The sequence below is a fragment of the Sciurus carolinensis genome, chromosome 5, assembly GCF_902686445.1.
Source record: "Sciurus carolinensis chromosome 5, mSciCar1.2, whole genome shotgun sequence".
Classification (NCBI taxonomy): Eukaryota; Metazoa; Chordata; class Mammalia; order Rodentia; family Sciuridae; genus Sciurus; species Sciurus carolinensis.
The window spans coordinates 146,895,011-146,913,005 of record NC_062217.1 but is presented as its reverse complement, the minus strand read 5'-3'; the positions used below and the strand labels follow the sequence as shown (position 1 = coordinate 146,913,005).

General features: G+C 36.5%; 1 protein-coding gene and 1 non-coding gene across 9 annotated transcripts in view; one reads left to right on the top strand and one right to left on the bottom strand.

Moving 5' to 3' along the window:
* R3hcc1l (R3H domain and coiled-coil containing 1 like) overlaps positions 1–17,995 on the bottom strand; it is an 81,083-nt gene that overhangs the window by 41,904 nt on the left and 21,184 nt on the right. The gene's annotated exons all lie outside the window — the stretch shown is intronic.
* Positions 5,006–5,109, top strand: LOC124985997 (U6 spliceosomal RNA). The gene has a single exon (XR_007108922.1). It is a non-coding gene; the product is annotated as a U6 spliceosomal RNA (small nuclear RNA).

Below are 17,995 nucleotides of genomic sequence, written 5' to 3'. Positions count from 1 at the left end.
GACACACACAAAAAAGGAATTTAAAATCTCATTTATTATATGTTGAAATGATACTTTTTTAGATATACTAGGTCAAATAAAACATTAAAATTTTAACTTCATCTGCTTACTTATGTGCTTTCAAAATTGGTTTCTAGAAAATTTAAAATTATATATGTGGTTCACTTTTGTGGCCCATGTTACATTTCTAATGTAACACTGTCTAAGATCTTGCTGCATCCCTAATGCTGCAGGAACAAATACAATCTGCTTTTCCTCTTGTGTTTTGTCTGCTTCAGCAACATGGGAATATACCAAATCAGAAAACCAACTAAAGCATGAGCATACATATAGATAGATAAGCTTATCTCTATACATTTTAATGTTCCATAAGTTCATAATGATTTTGAAAAGGTATCAAAAGGTCTTCTAATGTTACATAAATCCAAAACACCAATTCAACAACACTCTCATGAGATAAAAGTTATCCTCAACAAATTTAGGAGCATTTTCTTCCAATTTAACTTTTCACCCCCCTGAAAATGAGGGTTTTTAGCTTATTATCTGAAACAGTGGAGTGCCTTAGACTTAGAAAAAGAAAGCAACTTCCATGCCAGGCACACCCCCTGTAATCCCAGCAACCAAGAAGGTTGGGGCAGGAGGATTCCAAGTTCAAGGCCAGCCTCAGTAATTTAGTAAGGCCCTAAGAAATTTAATGAGATCTTGTCTCAAAATAAAAAATAAAAAAAGCTGTAGATGTAGCTCAGTGTAACGTTTCCCCAGGCTCAAGTCCCAGTACCCAATAAATAAATAAATAAATAAACAAATAAATGGAGTTTTTTGGTTTGTTTTACTATACTATCAAGAGTATTCTTTATTCTCATTGGTCTACTTACAAACCAGCAAAATTAAGAGATGCCAAGATCCTTCAGTTCAGCAGTGTAAATGTCCACTTATAAGGAAATTAAAGTATCTTAAAGGAAGTTCAGTATATTTATAATTAAATGTAAAACATATTGTGTGACACAGCAAACCAAAAGACTTCTGCACTAAGTTAATTATATCTTTTAAATTACAGCTATATCCTCAACAAAATTTCACTGCTCTTCCTTCCCTAATTTAATAGCCTGGCAAATAGTATCACTGTTAACCCAGTTGTTCAAGCCAGAAGTTACTGTCCCTGAACATTCCAAGAGATTTGATCATTTCCCTACTCAAAATTCTCTAGTGGCTCTTTACCAGACAGGAACTTTAAAGTACCTTGTATAGCAAAGATGGTCTACATAATTTAGTTCCACTGTCTCACCCAAAAAATTCCATCTGCCCAATCTCACCTCCAGTTATTTCTAAATTTGGTCAACATTTTCTACCAATTTCAACTTCTGGGAATAGTAGAAATGCCCAGCTATCTTCTCACACACCTCTGTTTAAAAGATACTATTGTTTTTTCAGTCAGATGCCTGCTCGCTAGTCACCTACCTGTCCTTCAAGTCTCACCTAAAACACAGTTACCTCCTCTGTAACTTCATCACTGACTCTCCCTGATAAAGTCTACCTAAGTTGCTGCTACCTTTACACATACCTTCATAAAGCAATGATCATATTGCTTATTATTATTTGTCTGTTTCTCTTCTGTGTAGGGCCAGTGTCTTTTTATCTTTCCATCTACAATGCCACAGCAATCCATTTGGCACTAAATAAATGTGTTAAATCATAGCAAGAGGAACCTTTCAATAGGGTTTCTTCCCCACCCTCAACTGAGATTTGGAGCCCACTCACACATTCATTCCACAAATGTTTGTTGAGTACTTACTATGTACCAAGACCCACTGTGGACAGTAGGAACACAATAATGAATAAAACAAGTTTCTGGTCTCATGAAGCTAACATTTTAATGGTGTAAACAGTGAATAAATGAGCACCTAAGCGTATACTATAGTATGTGATAGTGATAAATGCTCTGAGTAAAATAAGTAAGGAAGGAATACACAGTGATGGGGTATGTGGTTGTTTGAGAAGGAAAGACCATGTGATAAAGCAAGACCACAGTGAAAAGTAAACACCTGAGCTAATACTGAAATGAGTCAGGGAGGCACACAAATTATTGGGAGAAAGAAATTCAAGGAAGACTAAAAACAAGTACAAAATTTCTGAGGCATGTACAAAGGAGTAACAGCAAAATAAGTGTGGTAATGGCAGAGGAAAGAGTCACAAAGGGGTCATTATGAGCTAAGAGCCAGATCAAGTAGGGTTTTAGACTTTAAATTATACTACAGAGCTAGAGTAAACAGCATGGTATTGGCACCAAAACAGACTGAAGAACAGTGGTACAGAATAGAAAACAGAGACAAACCCACATAAACATACTTATCCCAGAGCCTACAGAAGGGGAGAAAATCTTTGCCACCTGCACCTCAGGGCATTAATCTCCTGGATATATAAATAACTCAAAAATTTAACATCAAAAATATAATCAATAAGTGAACAAAAGAATTGAACAGGCACTTCACAGAAGAAGAAATATGAATGATCAACAAATAGATGAAAAAATGTTCAACATCTCTAGAAATCAGAGAAATGCAAATTAAAACTACACTGAGATTTCATTTCACTCCAGTCAGAATGGCAATTATCAAGAATACAAATAACAACAAATGTTGGCAAGGATGTGGGGAAAAGGAACACTCATACACTGCTGTTGGGAGTGCAAAATGGTACAACCATTATGGAAAGCAGTATGGAGATTCCTTGGAAGACTTGGAATGGAACCATTTGACCCGGTTATGCCACTCCTGTTTTTACCCAAAGGACTTAAAATCAGCATATTATTGTGATGCAGCCACATCAATGTTCACAGCAGCTTGATTCACAATAGCTTAGTTACAGAACCAACCTAGGTGCCCTTCAACAGATGAATGGATAAAGAAAATGTGGTACAAATACACAATGGATTATTAGCCATAAAGGAGAATGAAATTATGGCATTTGCCTTAAATGAATGGAACTGGAGGCTATCATGCTAAGTGAAATAAGCCAATCCCAAAAAACCAAAGGCAGAATGTTCTTTCTGATATGTGGATGCTAACATACAATAAAGGGGGGTGGGAACAGAAGTTCATTGGATTAGACAAAGGGAAACGAAGGGAAGGAAGGGGGTACTGGAATAGAAAAGACAGTAGAATAAATGGGACATAACTTTCCTATGTTCATGTATAAACATAAGACTAGTAAAACACCATGTCATATACAATCACAAGAATGGGATCCTAATTAGAGTAAGTTATACTCCATGTATGTACAATATGTCAAAATACATTCTATTATCATGTATCTAAAAAGAGCAAATTTTTTTAAAAAAGTAAGGTTTTACAGGTAAAAGCTTTGAATTTTATTATCAATGTGTTGGGAAATCACTGGAAGGTTTCAGCAAGAGAACTGACAAGATCTAACTTACCTTCACTGAACATCTTTCTAGTAACAAATGAGTATAGGGGGATAAGAGTAAGAGGGTAATGTTAGGAAGTTATTGTATTGTATTCAGGGTAGACAAATAGGAAGTCATATGAAATAGTCAAATTAATGACGATTCTAAAACCAAAACAAAAAAACTTGGTGAATTCACTGCAGGATACGAAGGTCAGAAAGCAATCACTCTTTGAGATTTTTGGTATGATCAATTTGAGTGATAATATTTATTATATTTTATTATGATACTATAATAGTTATTAGATTTTTTTAAAATGGGGGAAGACTTAGCAAGGAAATAAGAAAAGAAGAACCAAGAGTTTTGATTTGAACATGTTCAATTTGCCTACTGGACATTCTGGTACAGCTGTTAAGGAAGCAATTGGAAAATAATTCTGAAGAGCTCATACGAGGTGTAAGAACTGAAGACAAAAATTTGTAATTGCCATAAAGATTCATACTAAGAACAAGACAATACTACGTAGGGAGCAAAAAAGATCAAAGAACAGAGGAAATGAGACATGGGTGCTTATGGGGTTGAGAGGGACCTAGAAGTGATGATGAGGGGGTACTACCATCAAAGGAGACTGAATAAACACACAGAAAGTAAACAGGAGCACAGAGGATCCCAGATGGCAAGTACCCAAAATATTCTTAAAAGGCAACAGCAACCAACTGCATTAAATGTTGATGAAAGGTCAAACAGAACTGAAAATTTTCTACTAGATTTGGCAGGACAGAAGTTGTTAATAACACTGGAATAGCTTCAGTGGAGTTAGGGAGATAAACAAGTCACTGGAAAGGGCTAGGAAGTACGTATGAGGTAAGGAAAAATGATCCAATAGGGAGAAGAAACTGAGGGGAACAGGGAGGTTAATTCTAATAAAAGCATAAATAGGTTTTAAATCCTAGAACATAAAGTTACCAACTATGAGATTATAAATTCTAACAATATCTGCTTCATCATATTTTTATTAGAAACATGAGGGGCATATTACATAAATATGATATTCTATACCATTCAATTATTCCCCAGAGGGCCATTAAAGTACTTTTAGTTTCATTACTTGTACATCAATAAAGCCCACATATTCAAAATCTATTTAAAAGTTATTCTTGACTTAGAGAAGTTCAGGATTAAAGCCTCTACAAGATAGTTCTTTGGTCGTTTGAATTCAATCAGTAAGGTACACACACTTGAAACATACACTTCTTCCTATGTCTTCGGAGTACTAGGTGACCTTGCTAATGTAACAATGTTGGTAAACATTTATACAGTACTTAATGTGCTGGTAACCAAACTAGATTACCAAGTTCTTTTTCTTCATTACTACAGGCTATTACCTAAAAAATGATATCCCCTGATAGAGAAAATGGGGTTTCTCTTTTGGAGATCATAAAGGTCTACAAAAATAAAAAAAAAAAGGGTAAGCTCTACTTTTAAGAAAAAAATTAATACAGTATAAAGCTAATAAAAAAGTAAGGATGTCTTTATAATTTTTCTCAGTACAAAGATTTACACAATAAATCCAAATTTTTTTTAAAAACATGCAGACTTGTCTCGCTTTGGCAGCACAAGTACTAAAATTGGAACAATAAGAGAGGATTAGTATGGCCTCTGGACTTGAGGATGACAAGCAAATTTGTGAAGCGTTCCATACTTTTGCATTCTACTATCATGTAAACTAATTAAAATAAAATTTAAAAATTAAAAAAAAATGTGTAATCTCACCTTCCAGAGATCAGAATGATGATAACGTTTGCCATATATGCTTCTAGTTGATTTTTATATTTTTTTAAATCATGGTTAAAAATACATAATAAATTTTCTCTTGATTTTTAACCATATAGTACAGTACTGTTAACTATATGCACTTTGTTGTACAACATATCTCTAGAACTTTTTCTTTTTTTGGAACTGGGGTTTGAACCCAGGGTCACTTAACCAGTGAGCTACATCCCCTTTTATTTATTTTTTAATTTGGGACGGGGTCTCACTAAGTTGCTGAGGGCCTCACTAAGTTGCTGAATCTGGTTTTGAACTTGCAATCCTCCTGCCTTAGCCTCCAGGGCTGCTGGGATTATAGGTGTGCACCACCACACCCAACCTAGAAAATTTTCATCTTTCAACTCTATACTTACTGACCACTCACTCCTTGTTTCTTGATCACTACTTGTTTCTTCCTTCCTATAGGGCTTGGCAACCACCATTCTGCTTTGAGTCTGACTTCTTTAGCTACCTCATATCAGTAGAATCAGGTAGCATTTCTCTTTTTGTGATAGTCTTATTTCACTTAACATAATAATGTCCTCAAGGTTTAAACATGATATAGTCTAACAGGAATTCCTTCCTTTTTAAAGCTAATATTCCACTATGTACTCTTTTCTTTATCCATTCATTAGCTGATGAACATTTAGGTTCCTTCCACATTTTGGTTACTGTGAATAATGCTTCAATGAACATGGGAGTGCTGATATCTCTTCCAGATGCTGTTTTCAATCCTTTTATGATATATACTCAAAAGTAGAATCACTGAATCACATTTTTAATATTTTGAAGGATTTCCACACTGTTTTCCATAGTAGCTGCACCATTTTACAATTCCACCAACAGTGCCAAGGGTTCCAGTTTCTGCACATCCTTCCTGACTTTTGTTTGTTTTTTAATAGTGGTTACCCTAACATGTGAAATGATATCTCTCTGGGGCTTTGTTTTCCATTTCCTTTAAAGATTAGTGATGCTGAGCATCTTTTCACGTAATTGTTGGTCATTTGAGTATTTTCTGTGGAGAGATATTTGTCTGGGTCCATTGCCCATATTTTAATTGGGCTGTTTGTTATTAAGTTGTAGGAGTTCCTATATATTCAGGATATTAATACCTTATCTGATAAATGGTTTATAAATACATTCTCCCATTCTGATAACTGTTTCCTCTGCTGAGCCAAAGTTTTTAAGTTTGATGTGGTCCATGAAATACCCTCAATATATACATTACTCTTTATTTCTTATCTACTTTATTTCATTTTTTAATTTAAAAATTCTTACAATTTAAAATTAATTCATTAAGATGATTTTACTTGATTGACAATTTAAAAAAACACTATACCAATAGCATCTTCAAGTCAAAAACTTATACAATAGGCATAGAAAATATTCTCTATTTCAAATGACATGGAATTCTAGTAGTAGGTTAAATAAAAGGGAAAGCAACACATGAGTAAAAAAATCAGAAAATTTCATCAACTGATTCGAATTATTGTTTAGCAGAATAATAGAATTAGGAATACACTCAATCTTTCCACACTTTCAAGCTGTTGCACTCAAGTGTGAAGCACATAGTATTTGCAAATAATCAAGAAATTTCCTTCCAAGCCGAATGTAGTAGCATGTGCCTATTATCCCAGCTACTTGGGAAACTAAGGCAGGAAGATAGCAAATTTGAGGCCAGATTCAGAAACTTAGTAAGACCCAGTCTCAAAATAAAAAGAGACTAGGGACGGGGGATGGGAATAGGAAAGACAGAATGAATGGGATATAACTTTCCTATGTTCATACATGAATAAACTAGTGTAACTCCACATCATGTACAACCACAAGAATGAGAAGTTATACTCCATGTATGTATGATATATCAAAATACACTGTACTAAACAAAAACCAAAAAAGGGTTAGGGTGTAGCTCAGTGGCAGTGCATCCACTGGTTCTACTCCCAGTACTGGAAAAAAATATATATAACCAAAACATAACAAAGAAGCACCTACATGTTATGTAACAATATAAAAAATTATAGCTGGACAACAGAGAAATGCTTTCACATTTTAAAACCTATAAAATCTGCAAATGAACCACAACCAACTGTGCTGTAGTTTTCTTAATACTTTCTTTCATAAATGTACTTATACTTTCACACTTGAAGACACAAAATAATTCTCATTTCTCTTCAAACCAGATTGTACAAAACATGTATTACAATTTAAATTAACAGAATAAGACAATAATCTATAATGTTAAGTCTGAGGTAGAAGAAATTATTTAGACCTTCTCTTCAACATACCTGGTCTGAGGAGAAATAAGTGAAATAGACACTCTTAAAATCCTTTCATAGACCTTCCTCAAAGGCATGCAAGAAATAGATTAATAAATAGAAAGCAAATTGAAATATCAACAGCTCTATGCACACTGCCAGACTAGTCCACATATATAGTAATGCCTCAGGCATTATTCACTGTGAAAAGTTGCCCTTACCCCATATACTAGATAACAACATCATGGGCTTTGTATTTTTCCTTCCCCGCCTCCCCTTTCTTTTGAGATAGGGCAGGGGAGCTGTCTCACAGTTACCAGGGCTGCCCTCAAACTCACAGGATCCTTCTGCCTCAGCCTCCCAAGTAGCTGGGATTACAGGTGCTCCACCTTGCCCAGTAAAAATAGTAAAAATATTACTAATTTTTTGGTATAGTGCCTCTTTACCACCTGTGACTTCTTTTTCTCTAAGCATTTCTATTTTTCTCAATCTACATTTATTTGATCTTAACCAAAAGGCCAAGCAGCAATCTATTTTTCTCAATCTAATTGGCACAGAAAATTCTAGTATGTTCAAATTATATACAAAATAAAAGGTTTCTAAGTGAGGATCTGAGGGACTTCTTATTTCAGCAAATTATATGAACTTTAACATATGAACTTTATGATACCTATTTTTGCCATTACCAGATCTTATTTGCTCAGTTGATGGCATTGTGTTCAAAACAGTATCATTTCATCCTCTCCAAAACTCTATTGAAGTAGTATTACTATTCCAATTCTACAAATGAAGAAACAGTGTTACTAGGGGATATTAAACAATATGTCCAAAGATGAAGAAGTAAAATATGGCAGAGAATTATCTAAATTCTAATCCTGACAATTTGATGCCAATGTTTGTGCTCATAAATGCATTATGTACATATCAGTGTGTTTAGTACCCTTTACTTCAGTGTCTTTGATGATCCTCTGGAAAAACAAGAGTGAGGAGTAACTACATCAACTAGTTAATATCTAGGTGATCACAAGTCCTAATTTCCCCCCTTTAACCTCTCTAAAAGTTGTTCTAAAAGACATGACTGAGCCATGAGTGAAAAGCCAGAGGAACACCACTGAGTGAACAAATGCTGATCAGAAGTTTTCAGGGGTCTAGCCATTTGGAGTAGGGGGTTCTGGAGGTTGAATTCAGAGGTGCTTTACCACTGAACAATATCCCCAGCCCTTTTTTATTTTGAGACAGAGGACAGAGTCTAAGTTGCTGAGGCTGGCCTTGAACTTGCAACCCTCCTATCTCAGCCTCTTCAGTTTCTGGAATTACAGGCATGTGCCACTGTGCCCAGCTTCAGGGGTCCAGTGTTAGGTAGGATTACAGCATGCCTATCCTATACTGAATTGAAACCCTAGACTCTCCATTGCCATTTGAAGACTATTTACCAAAGATGATTTAGGACTGTTCCTTCTGAGATGCAGTACCAAACAATCTGACTACTTATAGAATACTTGCATATTGTAGCTTTCAACAAATATTCCTTAAGTAAATATGGTTAGGTCTTCTCTGCTCCCTGCTGCTATAGCAAAATATTGGCCTGACTCCTTATCCCTTTGACTTCCCATTCCTGACACATGAATGGCAGTAAATAAACATTAAACAAATGAGTACCAAGCAAATGTGCCTAACAAAAGTAGTATCAATTAAATTCTCCTTTTTAGATTGTGTGTGTACTTTTTTAAAGATCTGTGTATTCTTCAATAAAGTTAAAAATTGTGTCGTTATTTCTGACTCAACTATTTTCGTACTAAAGCAGATCCTTCTCAATTTTTATATATGACAAGTGTTACAAAAAAATTTAAAGAAAGAAACCTTAGATGCACACTAATGGTAATAGTAAAATTAAACCAGATCCAGATTTAAGAAATTCCCCTAACCAATGCCTGGTTCACTCTTGAAAACTACAATTCTATGCCACCAACAAAGAAATAATACTCTATTCTTAAAACACCACCCATTTTTCACAGGTGGGTAATATAAGACATATTCCAGTTAAGAGAAATGTTGAAAAGCACTAAGACTATAACTGTTTCTGAGATTATAAAAATCTTGTTGGATTTAGGAAATTGTACACAATAATATCATATAAATTTGTGTTACATCAAAGAATTCAGTGAATGAAGCACTAAGGTAAGTGCTCATATACATCATTTAATTTAACCATCAAAACCACTCCTTCAGGAACATAATTGCTGTCACCATTTTATAGATGAGGAGGACACACAACTAGCTGATAAGTACAGGAGTCAGAACTGATACCCATACAGTTCTACTATAATATCCATGCTAGTAACTACTCACAACTCTATCCTATAGTATACCCTCAGCAAAGCAACTTTAAATTTCCTTGTTCATAACCAGCTAACTTTAATATTGTGGTAAAATACCATATTTGTTTCTAACTCTATCATTCTAAGAAAACAATTCACCTTTATAAGTTCCAAACATTCCTCCCCACCTTGACCCTGAGAGCCTGAATCCTATGAGGGCTGTTTATCAGGAAAACTTCCTTTTCTGAAAATTATATTTTGCCCCTCTACCATCATGAAAACACTGCTGGCATCCACAGTTGTGTTCTGTATAAAACTTGTCACAGCTGTCAGAGGCACTGGTCATGACCTTAGGTGCCTGGAGGTTAGAAGACCAGAACTCTCAAACACAGGTTGTAAACATTTATCTAATACTCACCAACCAAATGCTGAGTAAAACCATCTGGGAAAAACAAGGAAGTTACATGATTAAATATGTTAAGTATCTGTCTAAATGGAACAGCTATTTGAAAAGATCAATTTTATGTTACTTTTGTTCAAAAAGGGTAAGGAAGCATTTTCCAGATTTTATTTGTTTATAAGCCAAGGGGCTAAACATCAAAACTGAAAGAACCAAACTGTCTTCTGTTTTCTCAACACTTAAAGATAATCAGGCAAAAGACCTATATTGGCAAGACTTACAAATTACTTAAATGGTTTTGATTTTCCTTTTCTGACTTACCTCCACCCAAAGCCTCAATAAATTTTGAACCATGGGTCATAAATGGTGAAATCAACCATGGTCTTTTTATTCTACTCTCCCTCTCAAGGAAGAAAGGAAAATTGTGGCAACATGCCAAGAAGGGATACACTACAAATCTTCCTTCTCCCTTAACCTCCATATTCAATCAATGGACAAGTTCCACTGACCATCATACCTAAATATCTTTTTAACCTGGGTAATCCTCCCCATCCCTAATTGTCATTGCTCTAGGTTAAACCAACATACAAATTTGGTAACAGTTCATCTCTCTGTCTCAGCTTCCTTTCCATTCATTCTTCACCTTGAATCCAGAATGACCATTTAAAAACAATTCACTGCTTAGACATCCCTATTCCTAAAAATATTTCAATGACTCCCCATTATTTTTATGATAACAATCAATCTCTTAACATGGCTTAATTGGCTCTGGTCAATTTCTCCAGTCTTACCTTCTGTCACCTCTGTCCTTGTATACTACTTAGCCACAATGGGTATCTTTCAGCTTCTCAAATTCTCCATTTTTGTTTTGTGGGGTTTTTGTGTTTTTGATTTACATATAAGCCACTGCACAGTCTCTTCCCTGTACCTATTTTACTCTTCTACAACTTCCCATCTTCACTAATTCCTCTCTATTATTTCTTTTTCTGAGAAAATCAACTTAGGAAAGTTTTTTTGGCTGGTGATTTCACACCATGGTTACTTCGTCCTGTCACTTTGGGCCTTTGGTGAGGTGGAACATTGGTGAGGTGGAACATTTGGTAGAATGCAAAGTGGAGCAGGTGCTACTCTCCTCACAGATGCCAGGAATTGGGGAGGGAACACAGGGAGAAAATATACCCTTCAAGGATATGCCACCAGTGGCCTACATCTTCCAGTTACTCCCTACCTCCTAAAGTACCAACTGGGGACCAACTGTTAACACCTTAGTCTTTGGGGGACATTCCAGATCCAAACTATAACACTAATCATTTAAGATTGCACTGGGTGCCTCCTTCAAATACTCCTATTGCAGTTTTTATCAATATTTTAGTAAGATTAGTAAATTACTTAATTATTTGATATTCTGCACTAAACCATGTGCTCATTAGAGAAGGGATCATGACTCCCTGCACACTACATCCCCAACATTTAGCACAGTGACTATGCACACAGCATAGACTTGAAAATTTTTTAATCAAATGTATGAATAAACAAAGAAAAATAACTATTTGGGAGAAGTTGAAAGGGACATATTTAAACGATATTTTAATCATCAAAATCCCATATCAACATCACATCCTCAAATAATTAAGTGAAATCCCTGGATTCTGCCTCGGGTATAGAAAGATGGAAAGAATGTTGTTCTTATTGTTAATGAAAGAAAGAAAGAATGAATGAATGAATGAATGGTGGATAATATGCAAAAATCACAAAATTTCCCAAACCGTTACTTTCTTGCTGGGTTCAGGAAATTTTGTGATTTTACACATTACACAGAAATGAACCTAAAATCTAAGGGAAAACAACTCCCTCAAATTTAAGGAAAGACAGACTCCTCAAAGGAGAGATGGGACATGAGGACACTTCCTTACCTACAGTAAACAATGGATACCATACAAGCCAGTAAGAATTTTAATCAAAATTAAAATGATTTTAAAATTGCTACAGGTCAAATGTGGGCTACTATGAGAATATAAAACCCTTGGTAAGCACAGAAACAAAGAGAATTCTCACTCACCCACAGGAATCTTCTCCACAGACCTCAATGCAGGCTCAAAAGAAAGACCATGATACATTTGGAAGAGAATGGAAGCTTTAGTGGTATATACCAAGACCCACCTGGATTCTTCTTGCCTACCTCTCCTATAGGAAAAGTCTTAAGTGGTGAGGGAGAAAAGTCAGTAAATGCTGTTACCGTCAGGAAAAGGCAAAGACCTACTGTAGCTGATTAAGGGAAATGAAACAAACCAACCAACCAAACCAAAGTCCTCCATCTTTAAAGAATCACTGAAAAAGTCTCACAAGTCAGTTCTAAGGGAAAGTAAGGCACCTACCTAAAACTGAGACTGAGCCAAACCAACAGTAGCAACAAACACATACTTGGGCGAAGAGTTACAGCATGGAGAAATAGCCTCTCTGAAAAGCAAGTTCAAAGGGAAGACATAAAGGTGAGGGTAGAAGAGTCATTAAGAAAGTCCCTCTGGGGCTGGGGAGATAGCTCAGTCGGTAGAGTGCTTGCCTTGCAAGCACAAGGCCCTGGGTTCGATTCCCAGCACCACACACACACACACACACACAAAAAAAAAAAAAGTCCCTCTGACAGGGTTGGAAGTACAGCGGTCAGGAAGCACGTTTGCCTACCATACATAAGACCTGTATTCACACTCCAGCACATACACACACCCACAAAAATAAGGCATTTCAGGTTCACCATGACTTGGTGTCAATGTACTGTTTCAATCAGATTTCTACCACTCACAAATAAAATTCTCCATTCTAGGCAGGATGGCCGCCTAGCTTGTTCATTCAACTTCTTGAATTATCTCAGTTTAAACAGACCTAGTCACTATTCATTCAAAAGACATATATCAAATTCAGCTTTTTCCTATAACCATTTGAAGGTATGCTGTTTTCATCCTTCTGTGTATTCACATGCATTCATTATCTGTGGTATTCATTTGTCATTATATACTACTTTTTACTGTTGTTTAAATGTTGTATTTATAGCCAGGCATGAAGATGCACACCTGTGGTCCCTGCTACTCAGGAGGCTGAGGTAGAAAGATCACTTGAGCCCAATAATTCGGGGTTAGCCAGGGAAACAGAGAGACCCTCGTATCTTAAAAAAAAAAAAAAAAAAAAAAAGTTACACTTATGAATGTTATCTCATACTCGAAGTTTCTTGAAAGCAGACATAATTTCTCATGTGTTCCTTGCATCCTTGTGAACACAATTACTAAATAAATATTCAGAGAAAAAATAAATTCAACAACTCCCTGGAAAGTTCATACTTTGAGAAACTGAGGCAAATGGCACTAGTTTTTGCTCTCGGACATCTGCAACTATAGTATACTCATCTTCCAATTTCCAGAGTTGAAAATAAAAGTGTCTGACACACAGAAAACACTAAAACAGTTAAATATTTAACTAAATTTCATTTTCTAAGGCCACAAAGAAATGGAACCCTAGAGTTCTATCCCAATCCTCCTCCTCATACCAAGATCTTAAAATAGTCTAAATTCTATTTGTTCATTTTCTCCCTGAATAGACTACAAAGACAAAAGCTGCATTCTCCTTTTTTTTAAAGCCTGCAACATAACCACCACAGCACTGAGTACATGCATAGTAAGACTACAATATTTCTCTCAAATTTTTAAAAGTAACATAAGGGCAGCTCATATATACTTATCTGTCCCATGTAAAAACATGTTAGTTACTCTTCCTACTGGCAAGATTTATTTTTCATCATCTTTGGCACAAATTCTGAAACGCTATCTGCCAGGTCCGATGCCCCAATAAATATGCATCCACAAGCAATTATGGAGATAGATAGCTTATGGGGAGGGGGCACTCTTTGGTCAGGTCCCAATGCTGGCCTGTGGTTAGGGAAAGGAAAAGTGGGGGGAGGGGTGTGGCCCTGTGATTAATCACTGCCCACTCTGCTTAGGGGTATTTATCACAGCCCACTGTCAGGTAAATCACTGGAAAAACACCTCTTCAGTAATTAATGTGAAGTGACGGATGGACAGCCCCTGGGCCCATTAATCAGGAACATCAGCAGCCTACTGAGATTATGAATGTCAGGATGCATAAACTGCCGGTGGATCAATAGACCCAGGAATTCATCCAAGGCTCTCATTTCCGAGGCATCTCCGGTACATTAGGCTCCCTTAACCCCCTCTCTCAATCTGAAGTGAAAATCAAGGCTTCAGAACAAAGAGCAGGAGCTGAGATCTGAAGTGACCACTATAAGAAAACAGTCAAGGAAGCTGTCCATGCCTAGGAAAGATACCAGGATAGACAAGATGAGCACAAAGTGCTATTTTGACCAACAGCTCTCTCAGAAGGTTCAGTATGGGAAAAGTAGAAGAACCATAAAGATATAGTTAATATTCATCTATTCACAACTTGATAATCCACTTTAGGGATCACCCAGCTTCTTGCTTCTAATCTTTTACCCATTTTCCTATCCATTCTTTCTTTCCTTTCACATTAGCACCATTAATGTAGAAAGAAATAAGGACAAAAATTCAATTTTTACTACCTAAGAATATTGGTAAAATTTTAATTTAAGAAGAAAAAGAACTTGTATAAAATTAAATCAATGAATTATCTTTGAATTTAATTCAACATCATCCTTATTACTAAGATGAATAGGGAATTGCCAGCAGAAATATCTATAAGTATTAAAAAATATTAACATCAAAAGGGTCTGCTCAACTTGTGAACAGTCTGGAGCTGAAAGAATTACTGTCTACTTATCATCAAAAGTTTAGCCAAATTTTTGTATGGGAAGTAAGGTTGGCCTACGGCTTCACATTGAACATGCTCTAGGCTGGCAGTGACGGGAAGGAGACTGTGCTTGCTGCCACATCCCGCCAAACCCCAGTGCTGTGCTTTGTGGTGAGACTTAGGCCAGGACTGCAATTGTTGGTTAGAAAGTGTCTTAGAGTTACGGCTGCCTGTTCCGCTAAATCTCATTTCATCCTACTGATGGATGGATGGACAGATGGCTGCTTGGTGAAAGCAGCATTATCAGCCAGTTTCTATGGAGCCTTTGAATGATGGATAGCCCTCTTTCTACTTTCTCCAAACCACCATCGATCCAAGCCATATTTCAGCGGTCAGAAGCCCAGTAATATTAAGACACACAATCAGGTTAAGTTACTTGCAGTGTAAACCTCTAGAACAGAAATCCTAACACCTCTGCTTTGCTGTCATGAACTAGGTTAAACATGTTACAGTTTCATTCTTTCTAGCTGCTAACACAATGAATTCCAACTGCTTAAAGCCCAAAGGGAACAGCTGGGCTCTATTCCTAGCAGTACTTGAAAAGCGAGCTTGCCTGCCAAATATTTTACTAGCCAGTTCATTTCTGGGAAATGAACTCTACAGGACTGGTGAACAGATCTGTGAATATGTGTATCCAGTGGAGTGTGATGTTATTAGAACCATCAAACCACTTAGAGTTTGTCAGTAATATCTCACTGTCCTCAAACATATATGGAGCCTTAGATTTAACAAGGAGACCTATATACCAACACTGAGAACAGCAATTACAACCAGGACAATTAAAATTCTGTCTTCTAGCTAGGCATGGTGGCACATGCCTGTAATCCCAGCAGCTCAGGAGGCAAAGGCAGGAGGATCCCAAGTTCAAAGCCAGTCTCAGCAACTTAAGGAGGCCCTAAAAAACTTGGCAAGACCCTGTCTCTAAATAAAATATAAAAAGGACTGAGAATGTGGCTTAGTGGAAAAGAGTCCCGGGGTTCAATCCCTGGTATCAAAAAAATAAAAAATAAAAATCTGTACATAATGCTAAAATGCTATTTCTATCTAGTTCACTCTTACTTTCCTGTGTACATATCAAAGTGTAAGTACTAATCCTTGCCTACTTTCCAAAGTACATTCTTGTGTCCATTTGCTTTGTCACCTTCTAGACAGTCATCTCATCTTGTCTGTGTTAGAATCCATGCCTTTTTTGGTTCCTTCCATGCTATCCTGAGCCCTCAGACAACTTAGATTCATAACTGGACTCTGTATCAAAGTTATTTCCACTGGTGTGGCTGGAAGAAATGAGTACTTGTCTCCAGATTTGTTGTATGAACTCCGAGAACCTACATACTCTCTTTTTCTGTGCTTGCTTATTCCTAAATAAGACCTCTTCTAAATGCCTCCTTATCCCCTACACCCCAATCAGGTCAGCCTGGCTCCTAGGACTGGCCAACTCTTGTTGTGTTGTTATTCTAATTAGTTATACTTAATACTAGAATGCACTTTGACCCATCATACATAAAATGGAGTATAACTTTTCCTTCTTCCAGTTGCACATGATATAGAATCACACCAGTGGTGTAGTCATATATGCACATAGGGTAATACTGTCCAATTCATCCTACTAATCTTCCTACCCCCCAGCCCACATCCCCACCCTTCATTCCCCTCTACCTAACCCAAAGTAACTCTATTCTTCCCTAGCTCTCACTTACTGTGAATCAGCATCCACATATCAGAGAAAACATTCTCTTGAGTAAACTACTGCTACCCTAAACCTATAAGCAGAGAACCTGTTTTTGTTTGTTTGTAGGGTAAGAAAAATGATTCAGTAAATGGCAACAGTCTTTCTTCATGTCATATGGTAGTTTAATGCTTTAATATTTATGCCTTAACAACATCTGTATCTGTTTCTGTCAAAAAAGAAATAATATGTTTTGTTTAAAAGATACTGTTTCGGCAGGGCCCAGTGGTTCATACCTGTAATCCCAGAGACTCAGGAGACTGAGGAAGGAAGATCACAAGTTTGAGGACAGCCTGGGCAATTTAGTGAGACCTTGTCTCAAAATAAACAATCAAAAAGGCTGGCTGGGATGTAGCTCAAAAGTACAGCAGCCCTGGGTTCAATCCTCAGTACTGCCAAAAAGGGGGGTGGGGGGATAGCACTCTTTATTATAGTTCTATATATAAGAAAAACACTTCCCTTCAAATAAATATTAAAGAATTTTTTACCAGAACCTTTAGAATTACTGGAAGAGAGGGTACAGATCAGATGCTAATTTTTCAGGTAAGAATACGAAGGATCCAAGGTTTTACTCTTCATGGTTACAAAGACATTAAATGGCAAAGCAAGACTGAAACTTAGATTACAATTATAAATACAGTTCTCATTCTACTATATTTCTCGGACACTTTGCTTTCATCCTGGGATTTCAGAGAAGGTAGATAATGAGAGTTGAGAAGTGCTTATGTGTTTGTCTGAATGTGTGGAGAAGAGTGCTACAAATAATTAAATATGGTCACCTAAATTACTGGGCTTCCCACTGAAGTTGTACAAACAAAATCAGATGGAACCCTAAAAATTAGAAACCGCTACTCTTCTCTTTTCCTTTATTTGTCCCAGTCCTATCCAGAAGGTTGAAAAAGAAAAAAAAATCAGAAAGATACTGGAATGCAAGCAGTGTTGAGAGAGGAAGAGGCTGTATGACTTAGCGTAACTGGACAGGGAAGCAATGTGTCCTCTTCATTTCCATGAATGCCAAACTCTAGTCAACAATACCACAAAAGATGACTGACTGATTTCACCCTCTGGTGGTCAGAATGTGTCACTGCTACACTTCCTGATTCCAACATACCCCCATACAGATCTTACAGCTAGCTGAAAAGAACTTTTAAAAATCATGCTGTATAATCTCCTCATCTTAAAAATGAGAAAACTGGTTGGGGAGTGTATCTAAGACTTACACTTATTTGACTGGAAACTGAGACCTGA